At 42.4% G+C, this 7,500-nt stretch overlaps 1 non-coding gene across 1 annotated transcript; it reads left to right on the top strand.

The window, feature by feature from the left end:
• Positions 1 to 3,451: 3,451 nt before the first annotated feature.
• Positions 3,452 to 3,570, top strand: LOC123688444. The gene has a single exon (XR_006749965.1). It is a non-coding gene; the product is annotated as a 5S ribosomal RNA (ribosomal RNA).
• Positions 3,571 to 7,500: the final 3,930 nt, after the last annotated feature.

Genomic DNA, 7,500 nt, shown 5'->3' with positions numbered 1-7,500 from the left:
CATCATCTCGGACAAAACACCGATCAAAAATGAGAAAGTTTCTAGAAACAATCCCTCGCCAAGGCGTCCATATATAATACGAACCCCCGGCTATCAACTAATTTCTTATACACATTCCATCTCGACCCTTCGCTATACATGTGAATATAACGACACGGTGATTCGAGATTCAACAATATTTGTCGCTCGGAACGAATTGAGTGGTTGCAAATTTTTTGTGAACATAACCCGCAACGGGCAGAGGATCACGATTTTAAGGTTGGTCGCTTAAAGGCCATTCGACTACAAAGAGACGAAGCGGACCGCGACCTCGCTGCATGAGGTTGACGAAAGCGACCCAAGATGCGAAAGCCGAAACCAACACACCTTGCCAGTACCCAAACGCCGAGGTCGGATTCGGGTCTACCACTTACCAACTGAATATCATCCTAAAAAGAACTCCAAACAGTCTAGGACAGGACCCATTCTCCACCCCTTCTATATATGTCAGGAGAACCCCGGATTCCCCTCCAGACACGATTTAGCAAACTTTTCCCGATCGATCCGACCCACCGAGGCCGTTTCGACCGTTCGCCGCGCCTACTAGAGCTGATTTCTTCGGACTCCGATCAGAAAATCCGCCGATGCATGTCGTTAACACCTAGTCCGCCTCGTCCGATCGATCGAGGCCGTTTCGACCGTTCGCCGCGCCTACTAGAGCTGATTTCTTCGGACTCCGATCAGAAAATCCGCCGATGCATGTCGTTAACACCTAGTCCGCCTCGTCCGATCGATCTAGGCCGTCTCGAACCACCCATCGCGCATCGAAAGTCGCATCTCTCGAACTCCGATCCGGAAATCGGCCGATGCATCACGTTAACTATTTCTTATATATCTAATATAATATACATGGAGACGGTAAGAATTCTTTTAATCGAAGATATACATATACTTCTCATCAATATCCAAAAGCTTATCGAAAAATAAATTACTCAACTTTTACGTGAAGAATCGTTCACCCAAACCTTATCCCCTATATATGTCAGGAGAACCCAAGGTTCCCCTCCAGACACGATTTAGCAAACTTTTCCCGATCGATCCGACCCACCGAGGCCGTCTCGACCGTCCGCTGCGCCTACTAGGGCCGATTTCTTCGGACTCCGATCAGAAAATATACCGATGCATGTCGTTAACACCTAGTCCGCCTCGTCCGATCTATCTAAACAGTCTCGACGCACCCAACACTCTTTCAAAGTCGGATTACTCGGACTCAATCTGAAAATGGACCGATGCATGACGTCAACACTTAGCCCGCCTCGTCTGATCTATCTAAGCCATCTCGACCCACCCAACACGCCTTCCAAGTCGGATCACTCGGACTTCGATCTGAAAATCTCCGGACTCATTTTTATGAATATCCCCAGTCAGTAAGAACGTTATTTCGCCAATATATACCAACAATAAACCATATTCCAATAGCTGAACCAAAAATATAATTCCCGATCCAAACGTTCTGCATCGCCCAACGCGACCACCTTCCCTATATATGTCAGGAGAGCACAGGGTTCCCCTCCAGACAACACTTACGCTCTATCCCCGACTCTCGGTCGATCGATAGGCCAGGTCAGCGGTGTCTGTTTCGGCCGAAGCTCGGACTTTGGTCAAAATGTTCCGATACAAAATTTGAACCAAGATAGATACAGATATGATTCCTTCTTAAATATACGTTGATTATCGAACAGAATATGGTAAATATTTTGCGATGACCGAGGATTTCATGAATTTTTTTTTTTTTTCGAAAAAATTTTCTATTATCGGAATTTCCTCAAATTTCATTTGGTTGCCTCCTAATGCTTATTAAAAATGATAACCAACAATCAGAATCATTATTTATCATTTATTTCAATTTTTATAATGAAAAACGTTCACGTCCTTTCGCGCCTCTCGATCGTCGTTTACGTGATGCATCGGTCAGCCCTAGTTTACGTGGTGCATCGGTAAGATCGAGTTCACGTTCTGCATCGGTCTGCCCGAGTTTACGTGGTGCATCGGTAAGATCGAGATTACGTGGTGCATCGGTAAGATCGAGTTCACGTTCTGCATCGGTCTGCCTGAGTTTACGTGGTGCATCGGTATGATCGAGTTTACGTTCTGCATCGGTGTGATCTAGTTTACGTTGTGCATCGGTAAGATCGAGATTACGTGAAGCATCGGTATGATCGAGTTTACGTTCTGCATCGGTCTGGACTCTGAGATATATTTTCGACGTGAAAATGTTCCGATACAACTTTTGAACCAGGATAGTTAGAGAGATGATTTTTTCTGGGATGTACGTTGATTGGGGAATGGATTGTGGAAAATAACTTGCCATGACCGAGGTGTTCTCGAATTTTTTTTTTTTTTCGAAAAATATTTTCTGATTTTGGATTTCACTCAAATTTGATTTCGTTGCCTTCTAATGTGTTCTAAAAGAGTAAATCAGTAATCAGAATCGAAAAATATTTTTCGGATTTTTTTTTTTTTGAAAAAAAATTTTCTGATTTTGGAATTTCCTCAAATTTGATTTGGTTGCCTTCTAATGTGTTTTTAAAGCGTAAATCAGTAATCAGAATCAATATTCATTGTCGACTTTAATTTTTATAAGGAAAAATGTTCACGTCCTTAAACGCCTCCCCATCATTAGCCCGAGTCCAAGTCGATGTCAGTCCCGAGCGGACGGTGTCAGATACTACCTATCGCCCCGGTCTGGACTTGGCGAGGTATTTCGACGTGAAATGTTCCGATACAACTTTTGAACCAGGATAGTTAGAGAGATGATTTCTTCTATGTTGTACGTTGATTGTGGAATGGATTGTGGGAAATAACTTGCCATGACCCAGGTGTTCTTGAATTTTTTTTTTTTTCGAAAAAAATTTTCTGATCTTGAAATTTCCTCAAATCTGATTGCGTTGCCTTCTAATGTGTACTAAAAGAGTAAATCAGTAATCAGAATCAATATTCATTGTCGACTTTAATTTTTATAAGGAAAAATGTTCACGTCCTTAAACGCCTCTCCATCGTTACCCCGACTCCAAGACGATGTTAGACCGGAGCGGACGGTGTCAAATGCGACCGATCTCCCCGGTCTGGACTTAGCGAGATATTCCGACGTGAAATGTTCCGATACAAAAATTTAACTGTGATAGTTAGAGAGATGGTTCCTTTTGTGATGTACGTTGATTGTGTAATAGAATATGGAAATAAACTTGAGATGACCGAGGTCTTCTGGGATTTTTTTTTTTTTTCGAAAAATATTTTTCGATTTCGGAAATCCCTCAAATTTCATTGAGATATGTCCTAATGTGTTCTTAAAACTTAAATCAACAATCAGAATTAATATCCAAAAGTTATTTCATTTTTTATAAGGAAAAACGTTCACGTCCTTTCCGCTCCCAAAAAGTGAGATATCATAGAAAATATCGCTATATTTGTTGTTTACGGCCATACCACGCTGAAATTGCCAGTTCTCGTCAGAACACTGAAGCCAAGCAGCGTCGGGCGCGGTTAGTACTTGGATGGGTGACCGCTTGGGAACACCGCGTGCTGTAAGCTTTTTTTTTACGTTCTGCATCGGTCTGCCGAGATAACGTGGTGCATCGGTATGATCGAGTTTACGTTCTGCATCGGTAAGATCGAGATTACGTGATGCATCGGTAAGATTGAGATTACGTGGTGCATCGGTAAGATCGAGTTTACGTGGTGCATCGGTAAGATCCAATTCACGTTCTGCATCGGTAAGATCCAGTTCACGTGGTGCATCGGTAAGATCGAGATTACGTGGTGCATCGGTAAGATCGAGTTTACGTGGTGCATCGGTAAGATCCAGTTCACGTTCTGCATCGGTAAGATCCAGTTCACGTGGTGCATCGGTAAGATTGAGATTACGTGGTGCATCGGTAAGATCGAGTTTACGTGGTGCATCGGTAAGATCCAATTCACGTTCTGCATCGGTAAGATCCAGTTCACGTGGTGCATCGGTAAGATTGAGATTACGTGGTGCATCGGTAAGATCGAGTTTACGTGGTGCATCGGTAAGATCCAATTCACGTTCTGCATCGGTAAGATCCAGTTCACGTGGTGCATCGGTAAGATCGAGATTACGTGGTGCATCGGTAAGATCGAGTTTACGTGGTGCATCGGTAAGATCCAATTCACGTTCTGCATCGGTAAGATCCAGTTCACGTGGTGCATCGGTAAGATTGAGATTACGTGGTGCATCGGTAAGATCCAGTTCACGTGGTGCATCGGTAAGATGGAGATTACGTGGTGCATCGGTAAGATCGAGATTACGTGAAGCATCGGTATGATCGAGTTTACGTTCTGCATCGGTCTGCCCGATATTACGTGGTGCATCGGTCTGCCCTAGTTTACGTGGTGCATCGGTTTGGACTTAGAGATATATTTTCGACGTGAAAATGTTCCGATACAACTTTTGAACCAGGATAGTTAGAGAGATGATTTTTTCTGGGATGTACGTGGATCGGGGAATGGATTGTGGGAAATAACTTGCCATGACCGAGGTGTCCTCGAATTTTTTTTTTTTTCGAAAAAAATTTTCTGATTGTGGAATTTTCTCAAATTTGATTTGGTTGCCTCCTAATGTGTTCTAAAAGAGTAAATCAGTAATCGGAATCGAAAAATATTTTTCGGATTTTTTTTTTTTTCGAAAAAAATTTTCTGATCGTGGAATTTCCTCAAATTCGATTTGGTTGCCTTCTAATGTGTTTTTAAAGCGTAAATCAGTAATCAGAATCAATATTCATTGTCGACTTTAATTTTTATAAGGAAAAATGTTCACGTCCTTAAACGCCTCCCCATCATCAGCCCGAGTCCAAGTCGATGTCAGTCCCGAGCGGACGGTGTCAGATACTACCTATCGCCGAGGTCTGGACTTGGCGAGATATTACGACGTGAAATGTTCCGATACAACTTTTGAACCAGGATAGTTAGAGAGATGATTTCTTCTATGTTGTACGTTGATTGTGGAATGAAATACGGAAAATAACTCGCCATGACCGAGGTGATTACGATTTTTTTTTTTTTTCGAAAAAAATTTTCTGATCGTGGAATTTTCTCAAATTTGATTTGGTTGCCTCCTTATATGTTCTAGTAGCGATAATCAACAATCAGAATCAAAATCCATGGTCGGGTTTGATTTTTATAAGGAAAAATGTTCACGTCCTTTTTTACAACCCCGACTCATTGACGATGTTAGAACCGAGCCGGCGGTGTCAGATACGACCGATCGCCCCGGTCCCGATCGTCATTTACGTTGTGCATCGGTCTGCCCGAGATTACGTGGTGCATCGGTATGATCGAGTTTACGTGGTGCATCGGTAAGATCCAATTCACGTTCTGCATCGGTAAGATCCAATTCACGTTCTGCATCGGTAAGATCCAGTTCACGTGGTGCATCGGTAAGATGGAGATTACGTGGTGCATCGGTAAGATCGAGATTACGTGGTGCATCGGTAAGATCTACTTTACGTTCTGCATCGGTCTGCCCTTGTTTACGTGGTGCATCGGTAAGATCGAGATTACGTGAAGCATCGGTATGATCGAGTTTACGTTCTGCATCGGTCTGCCCGATATTACGTGGTGCATCGGTCTGCCCTAGTTTACGTGGTGCATCGGTTTGGACTTAGAGATATATTTTCGACGTGAAAATGTTCCGATACAACTTTTGAACCAGGATAGTTAGAGAGATGATTTTTTCTGGGATGTACGTGGATCGGGGAATGGATTGTGGGAAATAACTTGCCATGACCGAGGTGTCCTCGAATTTTTTTTTTTTTCGAAAAAAATTTTCTGATTGTGGAATTTTCTCAAATTTGATTTGGTTGCCTCCTAATGTGTTCTAAAAGAGTAAATCAGTAATCGGAATCGAAAAATATTTTTCGGATTTTTTTTTTTTTCGAAAAAAATTTTCTGATCGTGGAATTTCCTCAAATTCGATTTGGTTGCCTTCTAATGTGTTTTTAAAGCGTAAATCAGTAATCAGAATCAATATTCATTGTCGACTTTAATTTTTATAAGGAAAAATGTTCACGTCCTTAAACGCCTCCCCATCATCAGCCCGAGTCCAAGTCGATGTCAGTCCCGAGCGGACGGTGTCAGATACTACCTATCGCCGAGGTCTGGACTTGGCGAGATATTACGACGTGAAATGTTCCGATACAACTTTTGAACCAGGATAGTTAGAGAGATGATTTCTTCTATGTTGTACGTTGATTGTGGAATGAAATACGGAAAATAACTCGCCATGACCGAGGTGATTACGATTTTTTTTTTTTTTCGAAAAAAATTTTCTGATCGTGGAATTTTCTCAAATTTGATTTGGTTGCCTCCTTATATGTTCTAGTAGCGATAATCAACAATCAGAATCAAAATCCATGGTCGGGTTTGATTTTTATAAGGAAAAATGTTCACGTCCTTTTTTACAACCCCGACTCATTGACGATGTTAGAACCGAGCCGGCGGTGTCAGATACGACCGATCGCCCCGGTCCCGATCGTCATTTACGTTGTGCATCGGTCTGCCCGAGATTACGTGGTGCATCGGTATGATCGAGTTTACGTGGTGCATCGGTAAGATCCAATTCACGTTCTGCATCGGTAAGATCCAATTCACGTTCTGCATCGGTAAGATCCAGTTCACGTGGTGCATCGGTAAGATGGAGATTACGTGGTGCATCGGTAAGATCGAGATTACGTGGTGCATCGGTAAGATCTACTTTACGTTCTGCATCGGTCTGCCCTTGTTTACGTGGTGCATCGGTAAGATCGAGATTACGTGAAGCATCGGTATGATCGAGTTTACGTTCTGCATCGGTCTGCCCGATATTACGTGGTGCATCGGTCTGCCCTAGTTTACGTGGTGCATCGGTTTGGACTTAGAGATATATTTTCGACGTGAAAATGTTCCGATACAACTTTTGAACCAGGATAGTTAGAGAGATGATTTTTTCTGGGATGTATGTTGATTGACGTACGAAACTTGGAAAAAAAATAGAAAAGACCGAGGTACTCTAGAAAAAAAATTTATTGAAAATATTTTTTTGATTTCGGAATTAATTCGAAATTCATTCAGATGTCTTCTATCAATATCGCGAAAGAAAAATCAATAATCAGAATCGATATTCATCTAAGATTATTTCCTTTTGGATTGTGTTAACATTCGGTACGATCTTGTCTACGTGATGCATCGGTTTGTTTCTCGGCTCTTGTGAGCAAGTTGGACACTCGAGACGGCCTCCATCGATCGGATTAGGCGGGCTTTAATGTTAACGTGCTGTATCGGTGTGATCTTGTTTACGTCATGCATCGGTATAGCTTTAAATCGCGCCGTAAAGTCGTTCACGTCATGCATCGGTATCTTAAATCGCGCCGAAAAGTCGTTCACGTCATGCATCGGTATCTTAAATCGCGCCGTAAAGTCGTTCACGTCATGCATCGGTATCTTAAATCGAGCCGAAAAGTCGTT

This window comes from Harmonia axyridis, chromosome X (assembly GCF_914767665.1).
Source record: "Harmonia axyridis chromosome X, icHarAxyr1.1, whole genome shotgun sequence".
Taxonomy (NCBI): domain Eukaryota; kingdom Metazoa; phylum Arthropoda; class Insecta; order Coleoptera; family Coccinellidae; genus Harmonia; species Harmonia axyridis.
The sequence above is the reverse complement of the archived record's forward strand: the minus strand, read 5'-3'. Positions and strand labels throughout refer to the sequence as shown.